The sequence below is a fragment of the Lonchura striata genome, chromosome 1, assembly GCF_046129695.1.
Source record: "Lonchura striata isolate bLonStr1 chromosome 1, bLonStr1.mat, whole genome shotgun sequence".
In the NCBI taxonomy this organism is placed as follows: Eukaryota; Metazoa; Chordata; class Aves; order Passeriformes; family Estrildidae; genus Lonchura; species Lonchura striata.
In genome coordinates, this window is record NC_134603.1 from 44,113,057 (window position 1) to 44,123,931 (window position 10,875).

Sequence of the window (10,875 nt, forward strand, 5' to 3'; positions counted from 1 at the left end):
TGGACTGATCACTTTGTAGCTACACAGAACTATGCATATCCACACAGCACTACACACTGACATCCTGTGAGGATCTTCTTCAGGGTCTAGAAGACAGAGGTGTATTTTGGCCCAGGTTTAATAGCTGTTGTAGCTACTGCAGCTAATGGTAATAGAAGTACTGTGAAATTTTCTTTTAGCTATTCCTGTTTGAGATAAATGAGAAAGAGCATGTCTCAGAGAGCATTCATATTGCAACCCTTTAAATTTGGTGATTTACAAGTAGATTCTGCTTTCAGAGGTATATTAAATTTCCTAGACTGATGGTCAAGTATTTCTTTACATTAAAAGGCAGTAAGAGAAGAACCATGATTTACAACTTTCTTCTCAATCTACAGGTTGCTTTGTGGAATTCTGAAACAGTTTTTTGTTGCCAATCCAGCACACTGTTAATGAGATAATAGTATATATATATATATATATATATATATATATATATAAATATATATATATATAAATATATATATATATATATATATATATATATGTATATATATATATATATATAACTATTTGCCAACTTTAAATGCTGATATGGTGGAGTAAAAACATAAATTAATTTCTTTTGAAAAATACTTAGCATTGATTTTCCCTTTGAAGTCACATGTTCTTACAGGAGAAATGAATAGAACAATCTTTTCCCAGAGCTCAATAGCACAGGACCTCTTGTGCAAATTATCTTGCCAGGGCTTAGATGTCTGTTCTTAAGTTGCTTACAACTTAAGAATGGGCCAGCTACATGTCTTGGACATCCTACAAGAACCTCAGCTATCATAAAAGGTTGTTTGTTGTTTCTTTTCTCTTTAAGTTGGCTGCCTTGTATGAAAAACTTATATTGTCCCTATTTTAGGAAAATAATTTGCCTGCTGTTACAAAAAGAATGTCAAACAGTATAAATTTTGTTTTAAAACAGCTAGTAAGTGTGTCAGAAACCACTGAGGCTGAATTTCTTTCTGTTTTTCCTTCACTTTAACCTGGCAGCAGCTACACACTCCTCCTCCCATAACCAGGCTGCAGTTCTGTCCCTAAAATCAGTTTGCACAGGAAGATCTATTGAGCATTAGATCTTTGTTTTCCCGGTGGGGACAGCAGCAATTCAGATTTCTCTGACACCGCAGAACAAAGAGAAAGTTAATCTTTGCTTTTCAAACCATAAAAGCAGCTGAGCCCTTCTTGGTGCCTGGTGAGAAAAGTGGCTTTCAAGGTAGGAGGCATGCACCAGGCTGCTGTTTTCTCAAATTACAGACGTCTTAAAAAAAGTACAAAAGTCTCAATTCTCTTGATAAACTTTTAACAGCAATTAATTATCATCTAAAACAGCCTAACATTTGTCAGTAGGGAGAGTGTTTGCTCTCAGGAATAATAGTTGTAAGCACAGGTGTTCTAGAAAGTTACTATTCCACCCTTGCCATAGTGTCTGGATCTTGGTGACTCCCTTGAAACCTTGCCTTGCCCCCAGCTCTGCCTGCTGCTCCCTATTCATGCTGACTAATCTTCCTCACAGCAGTGCCAGGAAACTTCTGGCTTCCCTGGGGTGGAGGGCAAGGACATGCTTGATCAGACCACCAGAGTCCACCCCTGCTTCTTACAAAAGCAAGGTTAACTTTACAACAATTGTGGTTTTTTGTTTTTGTTTTTTAGAACAATACAGTTTCTTCTTTTTGACAAGTGATTCAACCAAATAAAACAAGTCCAGTACCTAGCAAGTGGTGTTAAGATGGAAAAGCCAGTGTATATGCTCAGTAATGAAATGTTGAAATTCATTTATATTCACATGAAGCTACTATAAAAATATTTTGCATTCTTTGAGATTGTCATTAACATTTTCTGCATTGTTTAAGGATTCTTTGCTGCACTGTGGTTGCAGATGGCACTCATTTTTTGGGAAGAGATCCCAGTAGAAGCAGTGTATCAGGGCATTGCATGGATATATCAAAATAACATTTATTTATTCCAAATAGGTAATGGATAATGCATAATATGTAAAAAATACACATCACAGAAGGTTTCTAACCCCCAGACAGCTCTTGAGACCAGAGCAATTGCAATAGGTACAGTCATCAGCTTTGAAGTGCTCACATGGCCAAGCACCTGCATTTTTTTTTTGAGAGCAAAAATGCTCTAACTGAGGAGAGTAGATTAGCATCAGGATTTGATACTTTAAGCAAACACTTGGCATTCTGAAAATGGAGTCATTGTTGTTCCTGTGTGGGTTAAATATATTTTTGATTCTCCATGCCTCCTGTCATGAACCTTAAACAAATTCAAGCAGCACTAATCCCCGCCACTTTCTTTTGCATTACCTCCTCTCTCTCACTTAACTGCTTTCTCCTTATCTTTCCCTGTTCTGCTCTTTCTCTTATATGCAATTTTTTTTTTTCCTGGTATGGCTAGGTTGTTTAACTTTTCAGGTGCCAGGTGCAGCTGTGGATATGAGTAAGCCTGCTGAGCTGCAAACCGTGGGATTGGCAGAACTGTGAAACAGCCAGGCCTTGCCCTGAACACAGGCATTTTGTTACTGCCAGCGTGTTATATTGTCTTTTATGTGTATGTGAAACAAGGCGTGGCAGACTAACTCTTTCGTTGCTTTCCTCCGTGTAGCAACTGGCACTTCTCTGAAATTACCTGTAGACTTTTTTCAAGGCTTGCTTTCTGGGAGAATTCATGACGGAGAGCATTTAGGTAGATACAAATAAACGACTGCTCTGCTGTGCAGCCAGTAGAATAGAATAAAATAGAATAGAATAGCTCAGCTGGAAGAGACCTACAACAATCAGTCAGTCCAACTGCCTGAGCACTTCAGGGCTGACCAAAAGCAACAGCATGCCATTAAGGGCACAATTGAAAAGCCTCTTAACTATTGATTGCTTGGGGCATCAACCAGCTCTCTGGGAATCCGGTTCCAGTGTTTGAACAGCCTCTCATTAAAAAAAAAAAATGCTTGCTGAAGTGCAGTTTGAGACTCCCCTTGTGCAACTTTGAGCTATTCCTACGTGTCCTGTCACTGGATACCAGGGAGAACACTGTCCCTCTCAACACCTCCCTCTCCACTTCTCCTCTTTAAAAGGCTGTAGGAAGCAACAAGGTGGCCCCTTAGCCTTCTTCTCTCCAAGCTAGATAAATCCATAATCCTCAGGCACTTCTCATAGAACATTCCTTCCAGCCCTTTCACCAGCTTTGTTGCTCTCCTCCGGACACGTTAAAGGACCTTCACATCCTTCTTGACTTTTGTGGGGCCACTGCTCACAGTGCTCCAAGTGAGGCCATACCAACACAGAACACAAAATAATAATTTCCTTTTAAGACTGACTGGGTGTGCCGTGTTTGATGTATCCCAGTCTGGAGGTTGCCCTCTGGGCTGGCAGAGCAATGCTGACTCCTACTGAGCCTCCTGCTGGCCAGCACCCCCAGATGACCCTCTGCAGGCTGCTCTGCCACCACTCCTTTCCCATGTTATACTTGTGTTTTGTGTAAGTGGAAATATTAGCTTCCTTTTGGTCTGTGAATTTTTATCTAGTGCTGAACAGCTGAACTGTATTCAACAGAAAGATAATTTTGAAAAGTTGCACCTTGGAAAAAATCTCTGATGACTCACTCTAATCTGTCAAGACCAGTATTAGCTGCAATGGTACGGTGTAAGTTTCCAGGGACTGTAGATTCAGGAATGTGACATTCCCAGTCTCAGAAGAAAAAGAGTATTATTCTATTTGTTTTTTCTGTCACAACTGAGGTATATGAGCTAATAAATGTAAAACTGCTGTGTGTGCCTCTACACTGCGTCAGTAGGTAACCTTAGAAGGGGCTGGTTCAGCAAAAAGAGAGAGCTTAATTTTAAAACTGAAGAACAATGCAGGCAGGAAACTAGATATCAACTGACCTGAAATTTAGGCTGGAAATTGGAGGAATGGTGGAGTTTGGAGTGTCTTGGTTGGAAATTCGGAGATAAGAGCTCAATGGATTTGAATATGGATTCTATAATGTGTTTGCCAGTTGTCAATGGACTGGTGGTGACAACAGAAAGTCACTTCAAATTTTTTTATGGAGTCATAGCATGGTTTGGGTTGAAAGGGACATTTAAAGGTCATTTAACCCAATGCAATGAAGCGGAACATCTTCAACTAGATCGGGCTATAATAAAAAAATATACTTAATAATTCCAAATTAACTAAAAAGACCCTCGAGATGCAATATATATACTTATTCTCTAATTTTTGAAGTCTTTGATATATGAAGTGAGATGTGTGCTCAGGAGTAGTCACGTGATTCATGCTAAAATAGATAAAGTGGTCAGTCTGAAGATAAAAGGGAATCTTGATTCCCATGTCCTTACAGGCTCCAAGAAACTTCAGCAAGGCAGTAATCACAAGCCCAGGAGACTGGATTTGATAATCTTTTAAGAAGCTTCCAAACGAATCCATTCTATGATTCCATGCTTTTTAAAAGGTACAGTAGAAAAAATGTAGGTGCTCTCTGCATTTACAAAGAATGACAAATTGCAAAAAATGAAGATTTAAGTAAGCTACTAGCTGAACTTTCCAGTAGGAATAAAAGGACAACTGGGAGCCTGTTGAATACTCCTTACTGGAAATTCTTAGGGCTAAGATGGCCATTTGTCAGGAAAGATAGTGCTAGAATTAATCTGTTGAATCTCTACTGTTCCCTTTTGCATTAGGCAAGTTTGACTGAATAAAACATAAACAAGTTAGATAGGACAGTGAACTCCAGTCCTTTAAAGCACTGGGCTTTCCTATTCAGTATCTCCTGGTGACATGAAAGGAGCTGCTGATGTAGTCAGGCACTGATTACTAGTGATTGGGGATGTAGAATCACAGAATCTTAAGACCTTAAAGATGTAGTTTCAACCTCCCTGGATGGCATGACTTGCAGAGAGATCTAGATAGATTGGAGCATTGGGCAGTGGTTGATGGGATGAAATTTAATAAGCTGAAATGCTGGATTCTGCACCTAGGATGAAGTAAACCTGGGCACAAGTATAAACTGGGAGAGGAAAGACCAGAGAGCAGCCCTGTAGAAAGAGACAGGGACATTGTCCACTAGATCAGGTTACTCAAAGCCCCATCCAGCCTGGCCTTGAACACTTCCAGGGAGGGGGCATAGTGTTTCAGCAATCTCACAGTAAAGATTTTCTTCCCAATATCTACTCCAAACCCTCTTTTTTAAAGCCATTCTCCACTGTCTATCACTACATGCCCTTGTAAAAAGTCCCACTCCAGCTCTCTTCTAGGCCCTCTTAGATACTGAAAGACTGCTGTAAACTCTGACCTTATAACTTTGTGTGCACTTGATTTTTCTTGTAATTACTTGAATGGATAGTGCTGTGGTCTAAAGCACTTTCCAGAATTAGACTTTCCCCCCACCCCTTTTCCCCTTTTGTCCCAGTTTAGTTTGTATTTGTTGACCTGTTACACACGAATTTCTCCAGTCGCTTTCTAAGGCTCTTGGTGCACCTACAGATTACCATGGTGTCTTTTATTCAGAAATATATTAAATAAGAAAGTCACAAAGATAAAAGTCAGATGTACATACCCAGAAACAACAAAAGAAAATCATTACTTTCCTACTAGTACTTATAAATTTTGCATGTCCAATAGCTGTTATTTTGCTATTTATATTCAAACATTTGATCTAGAGTGGATTTTACAGTCAAATAGCATTCATATCATAGACATTCAGCATCAAAGACTCCAGATGTCCCTCTGCATATGTGCTTCAGGCACATAGCTAACAAAGTAAATACTTTGGGGATTACCAAAACACCTTAACACCTGAGCATCTTGCAGTCATTGATGAATTTCTAATCATATTCCTAAGACATTAAGTTGCAAATCCCCTTTTCAAAGACAGAAAAATTGAACAACTTACCAAGATCCTATAAGCAATCCTGGGGAGCCTTTGTCTCTTGAGTCCTGTTTTGGTGTCACAATTCACCTCCCTGACAGCCTGAGCCTGCAGTGACTGGCAGAGGAACAGACCCTCACCTAGATCTTTGGTACTGGATCACTGTAAAATCAAAGCCTGCAGGTAACAAATTACCATTTGTTTTACCTAGATTTTGACTGGCTTAAAACCAATCCTTAATTAAGGAGCTGGAAGGAAGCCTGTAATAATATTTGGTGTTGTTTTTTAGAGCTTTTCCAAAAAGTAGGAAAAATAAAAAAATTAAACTGGTAACTATCAAAATTTGTAGGTAGGCCCAACAGCACATGACGAACATCAGAATTCAGGGTACATGATGGGTGTCAACTAAGCATTTGTTTCCTAAGTTGTAATTTTGTGGCTGTTCTATTTCATAACTTATTTCACTGTATTCTGAATTACAAGATGCTATTTAACATATGGTCACAATAATAAAACATGACAGATTCATCATTATACAAATGTGCATCTAAAACAGTCACCAGTTGTAATTTTGTCATTATTCTCCTTCTTTTAAAATTTAAGTGCACTTGGAATATGAAATAGTATTGTCTATTGACCCATTTTTGACTTGTATCTGTGCTCCCATATTTTTCAACTCAAGTTGTTTGAGGATAAAAACTAATGTGTAACATAGCTTTGGTTCATTTCTGTTTAGGCAGGTTCTAAATACACTAAAAAAAGAGATAAATTATCTTTTTTGAACTGGAGTTGGCAGCATCATCAGACTGATAGAAAATTTGAAGATGGAAATTTTTTTCTTCTAACTTAACTTCCTGAAAAGACACTTTAATCACTATCTGAAATATGAGTGCCCATAATGATTCTGTATGAAACTTCAGAAATAAGATGTCAAAGTGTTAAGGCAAAATAAATTGATAGATTAGATGACATTTACTTAAAACATGATGCTGTTTTTAAAAGCAGTAATTTACTGAGTTCAGATAAAACTTTTAGAAAAAATCCCTGTACAAAAAGCAATTATCATGAACACTGATCTGGAATATTAGAAAGAAATTTGATTTTAGAACCAAAGTGCTTTTCCTTGGTTCAACTCATTCTGACAAATATGGAGTGAATGTACCTGTGATACCTGTGCTGCCCAGATACTGTGTTTCTAGAGAGTTCTGCTGTCTTTCTCTCTGTGGCTTGTAGTCCAGCATTAATTTATAGCTCCTCTGAAGCACTGTTTCAGAGCTGCAGAACTGAAGGGTATCACAGAAAAGGATGTCTAAAGAGAGAGAACAATGCAGAGAATGATAGGTTGAGGAAATTGCACTGTAATTCTTGTGAGACATGACACACATTTGTGCTTGACAACCTGAAATAAAGTATTGCAGTCAATTTGACACATGAAATAATTTTGTTTTGGAATTACCTGATTTTATAAATCAACACCTTCTATTTTTTTTTTTTTTGTTGTTGTTTCATGAAAGAAGGAGATTTTTTTCTGAAAAAAACCCAATCAGTTTTAAGGAAACTGTATTTTCCACTGATAAATGGAAAAAGAAATATTCTGAGCCACTCTATGTAAAACATGTTGTTCCAAATGATCATTTATTGTATTTTTTCAGTGCCATTCAGAAATTATTACAAACAAACCTCTAATATTTTTATTTATGAAAACACAAACACACAGAAATATTATTTGTATTTTAAATAAAATTAAAATGATGCATTTGGCGACTCAGCAGTGAGGAGCATTTGAATTATGCAGTTATGTTAATTCAAGCAAAATGGCAGCATTTTTTCTAATTGTTGCTTAAATTGTGTGGCCTTTTCATATTGTGCATAGTAAGTGCTGCTCACAACAGTTTAAAAGTGTTATTTATTACCATGGAATTAGGACAGAGTAAGAAGTATTGAAACTTGCAGTTCAAATTGAGACTGTGTTCCTAAGATAGAAATCTAATGAGACCCTCAGCTTGTGGCTCTGTTTTCTTCCATGTCAGTATACTTCTCATGATGCCAATATCTCACAGAGCCTGTTTAAGACTGTAGGATCCTATTCCCAAATAAACCCGAGTTAAAAAAAAAAAAAAAAAAAAGCAAGCTATACACTTGATATTGCATGTTGCTGACTCTAAGTAAGAGCATTTCTCTTGAGTGGCTTAGAGCAGAACTGATATCACCACTCTCTTTCTTCCCTGAAAACCATTCATTCTTCATTATTAAACAGTATGACTAAAGGTAAGACAGCAAACAGGCTTTTAAATTACAACAGGAAGAAAAGAAACCAAATTAATGTCTTCTGACCAGAATTAAACTATATGCTATTTTTTAAACAATAAAGCTAGAAAAAGAATTTGAACAGAATTTTTAATGAACCAAATAATTGTTCCATCTTCACATGCATTTTTTTCTTCCACAATTTGTAGTAACCTAAAAGAATGTTCAATTCACTAAGAAAATGATTTTTAGGAAGTTTGTACAAATTACATAGCAATAGGAGTTAATATCCAGAAGTGCACTGGATAATGCAATTGCTGTTTGTTGTGAGAAACCAATATAATAAGATGCTAGAAATATTTCAAGAAATTGTATTACACAATAATTAATAACTAAAAAGTTGGTAAAATATAGTACTAGAAATAGACAACCACCACATAACCAAAATCTGTCATCTGAACAACATTTCTCTATTTTTCTTTTAGTTTTCTATTTCTCTATTTTTTTCTATTCATTCTTCCCCTATTTCTAGACATGCAAAAGACCATAGTTCAGACACTCATACTTCACAAAGCATTCCTGTTCAAGGAATTCAGAATGTGCTCCTAAAGAGAAGTTTCATTACTTTGAATACAATTCAGAAAAATATTTCTGATTTGCTTAAGATGATTATGGAAATATTTTTTTTACATTAAAATATTTTCTAGTGGGGTTTGGGTGTATTGCATAGGCTTTTTATATTCCAGATAGTCATATAGATTTTAAATATTTGTTTTTTAGTGCAAACAGGTGGTTAGCAAAATGAAAGGGAGTTTGTCAGCATTTTAGTGAACTTCTGCACAAATGTACATCTCCAGATGTAAAAGGATATAGCTTTATATATTAGTACCTATTTTCCTGCTTTAAAGAATAGTTCCAGGAACCATAATTACAGTTGGTACATATCTTATAGGAAAGACTAATCCCTTCAAAGTCAATGCAATTTTAGTGGTACTTAAGATAATCAAGGCTGCAGATAGAAGTGAAACCAGCAATACGTCAGATTTTATGGGCAGAGTACCTAGCATGCCCAGTTGCTGTAGAAAAGAACCTGAAACTATGGAATGGACTTTCCTGGAGCCTAGGATTCAGTCATGATTCCTAGAGATTACTGATGTTGACAGTAGCATTGACTCGGGGCACTGCAGGCTGTTGTTGACAGCAGATCTAGTGGCATTTCCAAAAACATATTTTAAAAGACATTTTCTTGGTATCAGACTCAGAAACTGGTCATCCATTTCTCTTGAGGTAAATCAGTCTGGATATGCAATTGAGTTTCTTTTGTATTTTATGGAGTGGGAGGTTCACAGACAACTCTTAAACTTCTCACTAACTTATCTGTAAAAGCCAAAGAAGCAAAATTTGTGGGAAAACTACTGATTTGGTGGTCTAGCAAAAAAAGCTAGTCCCTCCTTATAACTCTAGTTTATTTACACTGAAGCAATGTTGTGTGTGCTATGGTTACTATACATATGATACACAAATAAAATGAGATAAAAGGTATATTTCAGTATTTTGGTCCTTCAGATCATATTCTAAGACATGTTAAGGTATTATTAGAATAACAGAGTCCAGCAGAGCTGTTTTTGTGGGAAAATAAAAGCCAGATTTAATTAAGTTTAGAAACTCATAATGACTTTTTCAATTAATACATTCAAATAAACTTTCAAAATATCAATGCAAAATACATTGACATATGAAATAAAAATTCTCCACATTGCGTATTAGCAAATTTATATTGCTTCCAAGTGTTTTTTTTTTTTTCTTTTCAGGAAGACTTCAGCTACCAGTGTCAGTAATACAATACTTGCTATTGCCTCCTCACATCACAAAGCTTCCAAGATTTTCTTTTCTTATCAGTATGTGAGATGAGAATTGACACAGTATATTATAACCTTCTTAATATAACCTGACACTGGCAATTTAAATGGTAGTCATAGTTTGGCACAAAAATCTGACAAAGAGTTCCTGGTTGTCACTGAAGTCCTTTTAGATTTAAGCAAAGCTGTAATGGCAATGGAGAAAGGATGAAGCCAACATCTTCTTGGGTGACAGTGTCAACGTGGCAGCACTAGCTGTGACAAATCGCTCCTCGCTGTGACAGGAACTGTATTGCAGGCTCTGTCAGGATGTTTGTTTACTGAGAACTTCAGAAAGCAATGGAAGTGTATTATGTTTATATAATTATTATTTATAACTATTGTTGGTGATGAGAGAAATGGTTCAAAGTGCCGTTTTGTAGCACTTCTTGAATTACATGCAAAGTAAAATGATGCGTTTGAAAGTGCTTATTTAGTCTTGAGATGACTAATTATTTACTACATTCTTTTCCTCTCTTGTCAGTGAGGGCCTATTAACCCAAATCTGCTTATTGTGAGAGACCACTCAGCTGTACACTATTTTGACATGCTTTTGTAAGACATTAATTCATGCTGTGTGCACACAAGTATCCCCTCTTACTGCTCTAGTTGGTAATCAGATATCTCTCCAAAAATACTAGTCTCTTTATGCACTTGTGGTGCTAGGTGGAGTGAAAGAAAGAAATTTAAAGCTAACTTCTATTTTCCCTTCACTGACAAAGTGCATTTGACTTTAAAATGGGACACCTGTCAGAGATCCTCAAACAAGCAGGAACCCCATAAATTTTAGCGCTATTTCTTAGTTATAAATAATAACAATATTCTTGGCGGG